Here is a 13673-nt window from a genome sequence, read left to right as displayed (position 1 = left end):
TTATAATATGATGATACAGTGTTATAATAGTGCTACAAATGTTATAAAGGAGTGAAACAGAGATTATAATATAATGATACAGTGTTATAATAGTGCTACAAATATTATAAAGGAGTGATACAGAGATTATAATATAAGGATAGAGTGTTATAATAGTGCTACAAATGATATACAGGAGTAATGCAGATATTATAATATAATGATCCAGTATTATGATAGTGCTACAAATGATATAAAGGAGAGATACAGAGATTATAATATAAGAATAGAGTGTTATAATAGTGCAACAAATGTTATAAAAGAGTAATGCAGAAATTATAATATAATGATACAGTGTTATAATAGTGTTACAAATGATATAAAGGAGTAATACAGAGATTATAGTAAAATGATCCAGTGTGATGATAGTGCTACAAATGTTATAAAGGAGTGATACAGAGATTATAATATAATGATACAGTGTTATAATAGTGCTACAAATGATATAAAGGAGTGATACAGAGATTAAAATATAATGATACAGTGTTATAATAGTGCTACAAATGATATAAAGGAGTAATACTGATATTATAATATAAGGATAGAGTGTTATAATAGTGCTACAATTGACATAAAGGAGTAATACAGATATTATAACATAAGGATAGAGTGTTATAATAATGCTACAAATGATACAAAAGAGTAATGCAGATATTATAATATAATGATCCAGTATTATGATAGTGCTACAAATGATATAAAGGAGTGATAGAGAGATTATAATATAAGGATAGAGTGTTATAATAGTGCTACAAATGATATAAAGGTGTAATGCAGATATTATAATATAATGATCCAGTATTATGATAGTGCTACAAATGATATAAAGGAGTGATACACAGATTATAATATTAGAATAGAGTGTTATGATAGTGCTACAAACGTTATAAAGGAGTAATGCAAATATTATAATATAATGTTACAGTGTTATAATAGTGCTACAAATTATATAAAGGAGTAATACAGAGATTACAGTATAATGATAGTGTTATGATAGTGCTATAAATGTTATAAAGGAGTGATACAGAGATTATAATATGATGATACAGTGTTATAATAGTGCTACAAATATTATAAAGGAGTGATACAGAGATTATAATATAAGGATAGAGTATTATAATAGTGCTACAAATGATATAAAGGAGTAATGCAGATATTATAATATAATGATCCAGTATTATGATAGTGCTACAAATGATATAAATGAGGGATACAGAGATTATAATATAAGAATAGAGTGTTATAATAGTGCTACAAACGTTATAAAGGAGTAATGCAGATATTATAATATAATGATACAGTGTTATAATAGTGTTACAAATGATATAAAGAAGTAATACAGAGATTATAGTAAAATGATCCAGTGTTATGACAGTGCTATAAATGTTATAAATGAGTGATACAGAGATTATAATATAATGATACAGTGTTATAATAGTGCTACAAATTATATAAAGGAGTGATACAGAGATTATAATATAATGATACAGTGTTATGATAGTGCTACAAATGATATAAAGGAGTAATACAGATATTATAATATAAGGATAGAGTGTTATAATAATGCTACAAATGATATAAAGGAGTAATGCAGATACTATAATATAATGATCCAGTATTATGATAGTGCTACAAATGATATAAGGGAGGGATACAGAGATTATAATATAAGAATAGAGTGTTATAATAGTGCTACAAATGTTATAAAGGAGTAATGCAGATAATATAATATAATGATACAGTGTTATAATAGTGCTACAAACGTTATAAAGGAGTAATGCAGATAATATAATATAATGATACAGTGTTATAATAGTGCTACAAATGATATAAAGGAGTGATACAGAGATTATAATATAATGATACAGTGTTATAATTGTGATACAAATGATATAAAGGAGTGACACAGAGATTATAATATAATGATACAATGTTATAATAGTGATACAAATGTTATAAAGGAGGAATACAGAGATTATAATATAATGACACAGTGTTATAATAGTGCTCTAAATGTTATAAAGGAGTAATACAGATATTATAATATAAGGATAGAGTGTTATAATAGTGCTACAAATGATATAAAGGAGTAATACAGATATTATAATATAAGGATAGAGTGTTATAATAGTGCTACAAATGATATAAAGGAGTAATGCAGATATTATAATATAATGATCCAGTATTATGATAGTGCTACAAATGATATAAAGGAGTCATACAGAGATTACAGTATAATGATACAGTGTTGTAATAGTGCTACAAATGATACAAATGAGTAATACAGAGATTATAGTATAATGATACAGTGTTATAATAGTGCTATAAATGTTATAAAGGAGTAATGCAGATATTATAATATAATGATACAGTGTTATAATAGTGCTACAAATGTTATAAAGGAGTGATACAGAGATTATAATATAATGATACAGTGTTATAATAGTGCTAAAAATGATATAAAGGAGTAATACAGAAATTATAGTATAATGGTACAGTGTTATGATAGTGCTATAAATGTTATAAAGGAGTGATACAGAGATTATAATACAATGATACAGTGTTATAATAGTGCTACAAATGATATAAGGGAGTGATACAGAGATTATAATATAATGATACAGTGTTATAATAGTGATACAAATGATATAAAGGAGTGACACAGAGATTATAATATAATGATACAGTGTTATAATAGTGATACAAATGTTATAAAGGAGTAATACAGAGATTATAATATAATGATACAGTGTTATAATGGTGCTCTAAATGTTATAAAGGAGTAATACAGAGATTATAATGTAATGATACAGTGTTAGAATAGTGCTATAAATGTTATAAAGGAGTAATGCAGATATTATAATATAATGATACAGTGTTATAATAGTGCTGCAAATGTTATAAAGGAGTGATACAGAGATTATAATATAATGATACAGTGTTATAATAGTGATACAAATGATATAAAGGAGTAATGCAGATAATATAATATAATGATACAGTGTTATAATAGTGATACAAATGTTATAAAGGAGTAATGCAGATATTATAATGTAATGATACAGTGTTATAGTAGTGCTATAAATGTTATAAAGGAGTAATGCAGATATTATAATATAATGATCCAGTATTATGATAGTGCTACAAATGATATAAGGGAGGGGTACAGAGATTATAATATAAGAATAGAGTGTTATCATAGCGCTACAAATGTTATAAAGGAGTAATGCAGATAATATAATATAATGATACAGTGTTATAATAGTGCTACAAATGATATAAAGGAGTGATACAGAGATTATAATATAATGATACAGTGTTATAATAGTGATACAAATGATATAAAGGAGTGACACAGAGATTATAATATAATGATACAATGTTATAATAGTGATACAAATGTTATAAAGGAGTAATACAGAGATTATAATATAATGATACAGTGTTATAATAGTGCTCTAAATGTTATAAAGGAGTAATACGGATATTATAATATAAGGATAGAGTGTTATAATAGTGCTACAAATGATATAAAGGAGTAATACAGATATTATAATATAAGGATAGAGTGTTATAATAGTGCTACAAATGATATAAAGGAGTAATGCAGATATTATAATATAATGATCCAGTATTATGATAGTGCTACAAATGATATAAGGGAGGGGTACAGAGATTATAATATAAGAATAGAGTGTTATAATAGTGCTACAAATGTTATAAAGGAGTAATGCAGATAATATAATATAATGATACAGTGTTATAATAGTGCTACAAACGTTATAAAGGAGTAATGCAGATAATATAATATAATGATACAGTGTTATAATAGCGCTACAAATGATATAAAGGAGTGATACAGAGATTATAATGTAATGATACAGTGTTATAATAGTGATACAAATGATATAAAGGAGTGACACAGAGATTATAATATAATGATACAATGTTATAATAGTGATACAAATGTTATAAAGGAGTAATACAGAGATTATAATATAATGATACAGTGTTATAATAGTGCTCTAAATGTTATAAAGGAGTAATACAGATATTATAATATAAGGATAGAGTGTTATAATAGTGCTACAAATGATATAAAGGAGTAATACAGATATTATAATATAAGGATAGAGTGTTATAATAGTGCTACAAATGATATAAAGGAGTAATGCAGATATTATAATATAATGATCCAGTATTATGATAGTGCTACAAATGATATAAAGGAGTAATACAGAGATTACAGTATAATGATACAGTGTTGTAATAGTGCTACAAATGATACAAATGAGTAATACAGAGATTATAGTATAATGATACAGTGTTATAATAGTGCTATAAATGTTATAAAGGAGTGATACAGAGATTATAATATAATGATACAGTGTTATAACAGTGCTACAAATGATATAAAGGAGTGATGCAGAGATTATATTATAATGATACAGTGTTATAATAGTGCTACAAATGATATAAAGGAGTGACACAGAGATTATAATGTAATGATACAGTGTTATAATAGTGCTACAAATGATATAAAGGAGTGATACAGAGATTATAATATAATGATACAGTGTTATAATAGTGATACAAATGATATAAAGGAGTGACACAGAGATTATAATATAATGATACAGTGTTATAATAGTGATACAAATGTTATAAAGGAGTAATACAGAGATTATAATATAATGATACAGTGTTATAATAGTGCTCTAAATGTTATAAAGGAGTGATACAGAGATTATAATGTGATGATGCAGTGTTATAATAGTGCTATAAATGTTATAAAGGAGTAATGCAGATATTATAATATAATGATACAGTGTTATAATAGTGCTACAAATGTTATAAAGGAGTGATACAGAGATTATAATATAATGATACGGTGTTATAATAGTGTTAAAAATGATATAAAGGAGTAATACAGAAATTATAGTATAATGGTACAGTGTTATGATAGTGCTATAAATGTTATAAAGGAGTGATACAGAGATTATAATATAGTGATACAGTGTTATAATAGTGCTACAAATGATATAAGGGAGTGATACAGAGATTATAATATAATGATACAGTGTTATAATAGTGATACAAATGATATAAAGGAGTGACACAGAGATTATAATATAATGATACAGTGTTATAATAGTGATACAAATGTTATAAAGGAGTAATACAGAGATTATAATATAATGATACAGTGTTATAATGGTGCTCTAAATGTTATAAAGGAGTAATACAGAGATTATAATGTAATGATACATTGTTAGAATAGTGCTATAAATGTTATAAAGGAGTAATGCAGATATTATAATATAATGATACAGTGTTATAATAGTGCTGCAAATGTTATAAAGGAGTGATACAGAGATTATAATATAATGATACAGTGTTATAATAGTGATACAAATGATATAAAGGAGTAATGCAGATAATATAATATAATGATACAGTGTTATAATAGTGATACAAATGTTATAAAGGAGTAATGCAGATATTATAATGTAATGATACAGTGTTATAGTAGTGCTATAAATGTTATAAAGGAGTAATGCAGATATTATAATATAATGATCCAGTATTATGATAGTGCTACAAATGATATAAGGGAGGGGTACAGAGATTATAATATAAGAATAGAGTGTTATCATAGCGCTACAAATGTTATAAAGGACTAATGCAGATAATATAATATAATGATACAGTGTTATAATACTGCTACAAATGATATAAAGGAGTGATACAGAGATTATAATATAATGATACAGTGTTATAATAGTGATACAAATGATATAAAGGAGTAATACAGATATTATAATGTAAGGATAGAGTGTTATAATAGTGCTACAAATGATATAAAGGAGTAATGCAGATATTATAATATAAGGATCCAGTATTATGATAGTGCTACAAATGATATAAGGGAGGGGTACAGAGATTATAATATAAGAATAGAGTGTTATAATAGTGCTACAAATGATATAAAGGAGTAATGCAGATAATATAATATAATGATACAGTGTTATAATAGTGCTACAAACGTTATAAAGGAGTAATGCAGATATTATAATATAATGATCCAGTATTATGATAGTGCTACAAATGATATAAGGGAGGGGTACAGAGATTATAATATAAGAATAGAGTGTTATAATAGTGCTACAAATGATATAAAGGAGTAATGCAGATAATATAATATAATGATACAGTGTTATAATAGTGCTACAAACGTTATAAAGGAGTAATGCAGATAATATAATATAATGATACATTGTTATAATAGTGCTACAAATGATATAAAGGAGTGATACAGAGATTATAATATAATGATACAGTGTTATAATAGTGATACAAATGATATAAAGGAGTGACACAGAGATTATAATATAATGATACAATGTTATAATAGTGATACAAATGTTATAAAGGAGTAATACAGAGATTATAATATAATGATACAGTGTTATAATAGTGCTCTAAATGTTATAAAGGAGTAATACAGATATTATAATATAAGGATAGAGTGTTATAATAGTGCTACAAATGATATAAAGGAGTAATACAGATATTATAATATAAGGATAGAGTGTTATAATAGTGCTACAAATGATATAAAGGAGTAATACAGAGATTACAGTATAATGATACAGTGTTGTAATAGTGCTACAAATGATACAAATGAGTAATACAGAGATTATAGTATAATGATACAGTGTTATAATAGTGCTATAAATGTTATAAAGGAGTGACACAGAGATTATAATGTAATGATACAGTGTTATAATAGTGCTACAAATGATATAACGGAGTGATACAGAGATTATAATATAATGATACAGTGTTATAATAGTGATACAAATGATATAAAGGAGTGACACAGAGATTATAATATAATAATAGAGTGTTATAATAGTGATACAAATGTTATAAAGGAGTAATACAGAGGTTATAATATAATGATACAGTGTTATAATAGTGCTCTAAATGTTATAAAGGAGTGATACAGAGATTATAATGTGATGATGCAGTGTTATAATAGTGCTATAAATGTTATAAAGGAGTAATGCAGATATTATAATATAATGATACAGTGTTATAATAGTGCTACAAATGATATAAAGTAGTAATGCAGATATTATAATATAATGATCCAGTATTATGATAGTGCTACAAATGATATAAGGGAGGGGTACAGAGATTATAATATAAGAATAGAGAGTTATAATAGTGCTACAAATGTTATAAAGGAGTAATGCAGATAATATAATATAATGATACAGTGTTATAATAGTGCTACAAACGTTATAAAGGAGTAATGCAGATAATATAATATAATGATACAGTGTTATAATAGTGCTACAAATGATATAAAGGAGTGATACAGAGATTATAGTATAATGATACAGTGTTATAATAGTGATACAAATGATATAAAGGAGTGACACAGAGATTATAATATAATGATACAATGTTATAATAGTGATACAAATGTTATAAAGGAGTAATACAGAGGTTATAATATAATGATACAGTGTTATAATAGTGCTCTAAATGTTATAAAGGAGTGATACAGAGATTATAATGTGATGATGCAGTGTTATAATAGTGCTATAAATGTTATAAAGGAGTAATGCAGATATTATAATATAATGATACAGTGTTATAATAGTGCTACAAATGATATAAAGTAGTAATGCAGATATTATAATATAATGATCCAGTATTATGATAGTGCTACAAATGATATAAGGGAGGGGTACAGAGATTATAATATAAGAATAGAGTGTTATAATAGTGCTACAAATGTTATAAAGGAGTAATGCAGATAATATAATATAATGATACAGTGTTATAATAGTGCTACAAACGTTATAAAGGAGTAATGCAGATAATATAATATAATGATACAGTGTTATAATAGTGCTACAAATGATATAAAGGAGTGATACAGAGATTATAGTATAATGATACAGTGTTATAATAGTGATACAAATGATATAAAGGAGTGACACAGAGATTATAATATAATGATACAATGTTATAATAGTGATACAAATGTTATAAAGGAGTAATACAGAGATTATAATATAATGATACAGTGTTATAATAGTGCTCTAAATGTTATAAAGGAGTAATACAGATATTATAATATAAGGATAGAGTGTTATAATAGTGCTACAAATGATATAAAGGAGTAATACAGATATTATAATATAAGGATAGAGTGTTATAATAGTGCTACAAATGATATAAAGGAGTAATGCAGATATTATAATATAATGATCCAGTATTATGATAGTGCTACAAATGATATAAAGGAGTAATACAGAGATTACAGTATAATGATACAGTGTTGTAATAGTGCTACAAATGATACAAATGAGTAATACAGAGATTATAGTATAATGATACAGTGTTATAATAGTGCTATAAATGTTATAAAGGAGTGATACAGAGATTATAATATAATGATACAGTGTTATAACAGTGCTACAAATGATATAAAGGAGTGATGCAGAGATTATATTATAATGATACAGTGTTATAATAGTGCTACAAATGATATAAAGGAGTGACACAGAGATTATAATGTAATGATACAGTGTTATAATAGTGCTACAAATGATATAAAGGAGTGATACAGAGATTATAATATAATGATACAGTGTTATAATAGTGATACAAATGATATAAAGGAGTGACACAGAGATTATAATATAATGATACAGTGTTATAATAGTGATACAAATGTTATAAAGGAGTAATACAGAGATTATAATATAATGATACAGTGTTATAATAGTGCTCTAAATGTTATAAAGGAGTGATACAGAGATTATAATGTGATGATGCAGTGTTATAATAGTGCTATAAATGTTATAAAGGAGTAATGCAGATATTATAATATAATGATACAGTGTTATAATAGTGCTACAAATGATATAAAGTAGTAATGCAGATATTATAATATAATGATCCAGTATTATGATAGTGCTACAAATGATATAAGGGAGGGGTACAGAGATTATAATATAAGAATAGAGTGTTATAATAGTGCTACAAATGTTATAAAGGAGTAATGCAGATAATATAATATAATGATACAGTGTTATAATAGTGCTACAAACGTTATAAAGGAGTAATGCAGATAATATAATATAATGATACAGTGTTATAATAGTGCTACAAATGATATAAAGGAGTGATACAGAGATTATAGTATAATGATACAGTGTTATAATAGTGATACAAATGATATAAAGGAGTGACACAGAGATTATAATATAATGATACAATGTTATAATAGTGATACAAATGTTATAAAGGAGTAATACAGAGATTATAATATAATGATACAGTGTTATAATAGTGCTATAAATGTTATAAAGGAGTAATGCAAATATTATAATATAATGATACAGTGTTATAATAGTGTTACAAATGATATAAAAGAGTGATACAGAGACTATAATATAATGATCCAGTGTTATAATAGTGCTACAAATGTTACAAAGGAGTGATACAGAGAATATAGTATAATGATACAGTGTATAATGGTGCTACAAATGTTACAAAGGAGTGATACAGAGATTATAATGCAATGATACAGTGTTATAATAGTGCTACAAATGATATAAAGGAGTGATACAGAGATTATAATATAATGATACAGTGTTATAATAGTGCTACAAATGATACAAAGGAGTGATACAGAGATTATAATATAATGATACAGTGTTATAATAGTGCTACAAATGTTATAAAGGAGTGATACAGAGATTATAATATAATGATACAGTGTTATAATAGTGCTACAAATGATACAAAGGAGTGATACAGAGATTATAATATAATGATACAGTGTTATAATAGTGCTACAAATGTTATAAAGGAGTGATACAGAGATTATAATATAATGATACAGTGTTATAATAGTGCTACAAATGATATAAAGGAGTGATACAGAGATTAAAATATAATGATACAGTGTTATGATAGTGCTACATATGTTACAAAGGAGTGATACAGAGAATATAGTATAATGATACAGTGTATAATGGTGCTACAAATGATATAAAGGAGTGATACAGAGATTATAATATAATGATACAGTGTTATAATAGTGCTACAAATGATACAAAGGAGTGATACAGAGATTATAATATAATGATACAGTGTTATAATAGTGCTACAAATGTTATAAAGGAGTGATACAGAGATTATAATATAATGATACAGTGTTATAATAGTGCTACAAATGATACAAAGGAGTGATACAGAGATTATAATATAATGATACAGTGTTATAATAGTGCTACAAATGTTATAAAGGAGTGATACAGAGATTATAATATAATGATACAGTGTTATAATAGTGCTACAAATGATATAAAGGAGTGATACAGAGATTAAAATATAATGATACAGTGTTATGATAGTGCTACATATGTTACAAAGGAGTGATACAGAGAATATAGTATAATGATACAGTGTATAATGGTGCTACAAATGATATAAAGGAGTGATACAGAGATTATAATATAATGATCCAGCATTATGATAGTGCTACAAATGATATAAAGGAGTAATACAGAGATTACAGTATAATGATACAGTGTTATAATAGTGCTACAAATAATACAAATGAGTAATACAGAGATTATAGTATAATGATACAGTGTTATAATAGTGCTACAAATGATATAAAGGAGTTATACAGAGATTACAGTATAATGATACAGTGTTATAATAGTGCTACAAATGATATAAAGGAGTGATACAGAGATTATAATATAATGATCCAGCATTATGATAGTGCTACAAATGATATAAAGGAGTAATACAGAGATTACAGTATAATGATACAGTGTTATAATAGTGCTACAAATAATACAAATGAGTAATACAGAGATTATAGTATAATGATACAGTGTTATAATAGTGCTACAAATGATATAAAGGAGTTATACAGAGATTACAGTATAATGATACAGTGTTATAATAGTGCTACAAATAATACAAATGAGTAATACAGAGATTATAGTATAATGATACAGTGTTATAATAGTGATACAAATGTTATAAAGGAGTAATACAGAGATTATAATATAATGATACAGTGTTATAATAGTGCTATAAATGTTATAAAGGAGTAATGCAAATATTATAATATAATGATACAGTGTTATAATAGTGTTACAAATGATATAAAAGAGTGATACAGAGACTATAATATAATGATCCAGTGTTATAATAGTGCTACAAATGTTACAAAGGAGTGATACAGAGAATATAGTATAATGATACAGTGTATAATGGTGCTACAAATGTTACAAAGGAGTGATACAGAGATTATAATGCAATGATACAGTGTTATAATAGTGCTATAAATGTTATAAAGGAGTAATGCAAATATTATAATATAATGATACAGTGTTATAATAGTGTTACAAATGATATAAAGGAGTGATACAGAGACTATAATATAATGATCCAGTGTTATAATAGTGCTACAAATGTTACAAAGGAGTGATACAGAGAATATAGTATAATGATACAGTGTTATAATAGTGCTACAAATGATATAAAGGAGTGATACAGAGATTATAATATAATGATACAGTGTTATAATAGTGCTACAAATGATACAAAGGAGTGATACAGAGATTATAATATAATGATACAGTGTTATAATAGTGCTACAAATGTTATAAAGGAGTGATACAGAGATTATAATATAATGATACAGTGTTATAATAGTGCTACAAATGATACAAAGGAGTGATACAGAGATTATAATATAATGATACAGTGTTATAATAGTGCTACAAATGTTATAAAGGAGTGATACAGAGATTATAATATAATGATACAGTGTTATAATAGTGCTACAAATGATATAAAGGAGTGATACAGAGATTAAAATATAATGATACAGTGTTATGATAGTGCTACATATGTTACAAAGGAGTGATACAGAGAATATAGTATAATGATACAGTGTATAATGGTGCTACAAATGTTATAAAGGAGTAATACAGAGATTATAATATACTGATACAGTGTTACAATAGTGCTACAAATGTTACAAACGAGTGATACAGAGATTATAATATAATGATACAGTGTTATAATAGTGCTACAAATGATATAAAGGAGTGATACAGTGCTTATAATATAATGAGACAGCGTTATAATAGTACTACAGATTATATAACGGTGTTTGTTTGTTTTTTTATTTTCATTTATAATATAACCACAAAAAATAACATGAAGAGTGTTTCTAACAGTTTAAAAAGACAAGAGAAATAGAAAAAAAATGTCACTCCAGGGAAGGTGATGATGAGGTCCCTGTGCGCAATAGCAAGGCTAATCAAGGAGCGGAACCTGAAAGTAGAGTCAGCAGAAGTATGTCTAGTTGGTTTAGTCGTCTGGTTGTCTGAGGTAGCGCTTCAGTTCATTTTTGAAAGAGTTAGCATTTACAATTTTACGCAGCGTAACCGGTAGTAGATTCCATAGCAATGACTCCTGATAATCCAAACAACATTGACCAGCTTTTGATTTAAACAATGTTACTTTTAGGTTTATGTGTGTTTGACGAGTAGTTATATGTGTTATCGTCCTGTTATTGTTTGTTTCGCAAAGTGTGTTGTGTGCTTTTGTCAGTACTTTGTATTTGTATAACTTTTTAATAGTTAAAATTCTATTTAGGTTGAATAGCGGATTAGCTGAAAATTCATAAGCTTTCTTGTTAATTATTCTGAGTAAACGGTTTTGAAAAACTTTAACTTTGTTTAAGTAGCAGTCTGGAGCATTTCCCCATGCCTCATCACAATACGAGAGTTTGGATTTGATGAAGGAATAGCACAGAATTAGCAAAACATCCTTAGAGAGGTACTGAGACAATCGAAAAAACAACCCAGCCTAAGGTCTAAAGTCTTTTAACAGTTTGGATATATGATTGCTCCAATTCAGCTGAGGGTCAATAAGTACTCCCAAAAATTTTATATTGTCAGATTTATTTATTGCATGACCATTAATTAGTAGGGATTGTTCATTAAAGTGGTACGAGTTCTGTGGGTTTTTTAACAAAATGTAGCAAGTTTTGTTAAAATTAATTGTTAGTTTATTTTGGTTGCACCCACTCTGAAGGATTTTTAAGTCTTCATTTATCGAATGCGTTTGCTTGTGAAGGTCTTTGGATTAAAAAAAAAGATTAGTATCATCTGCATACAATATTGGTGAAAGTACTTTGGAGTGATGCAGAGATTGTAATATAATGATACAGTGTTATAATAGTGCTACAAATGTTACAAAGGAGTGACACAGAGATTATAATATAATGATACAGTGTTATAATAGTGCTACAAATGATATAAAGGAGTGATACAGAGATTATAATATAATGATACAGTGTTATAATAGTGCTACAAATGATACAAAGGAGTGATACAGAGATTATAATATAATGATACAGTGTTATAATAGTGCTACAAATGTTATAAAGGAGTGATACAGAGAGTATGATGTAATGATACAGTGTTATAATAATGCTACAAATGTTATAAAGGAGTAATACAGAGATTATAATATAATGATACAGTGTTATAATAGTGCTACAAATGTTC

General features: G+C 26.3%; 1 protein-coding gene across 1 annotated transcript in view; it reads right to left on the bottom strand.

Moving 5' to 3' along the window:
* Nucleotides 1-13673, bottom strand: part of LOC137390813 (protein mono-ADP-ribosyltransferase PARP14-like) — a 52268-nt gene that overhangs the window by 23925 nt on the left and 14670 nt on the right. The window lies entirely within an intron of this gene.

The sequence above is a fragment of the Watersipora subatra genome, chromosome 3 (assembly GCF_963576615.1).
Source record: "Watersipora subatra chromosome 3, tzWatSuba1.1, whole genome shotgun sequence".
Lineage (NCBI taxonomy): Eukaryota > Metazoa > Bryozoa > Gymnolaemata > Cheilostomatida > Watersiporidae > Watersipora > Watersipora subatra.
The sequence above is the reverse complement of the archived record's forward strand: the minus strand, read 5'-3'. Positions and strand labels throughout refer to the sequence as shown.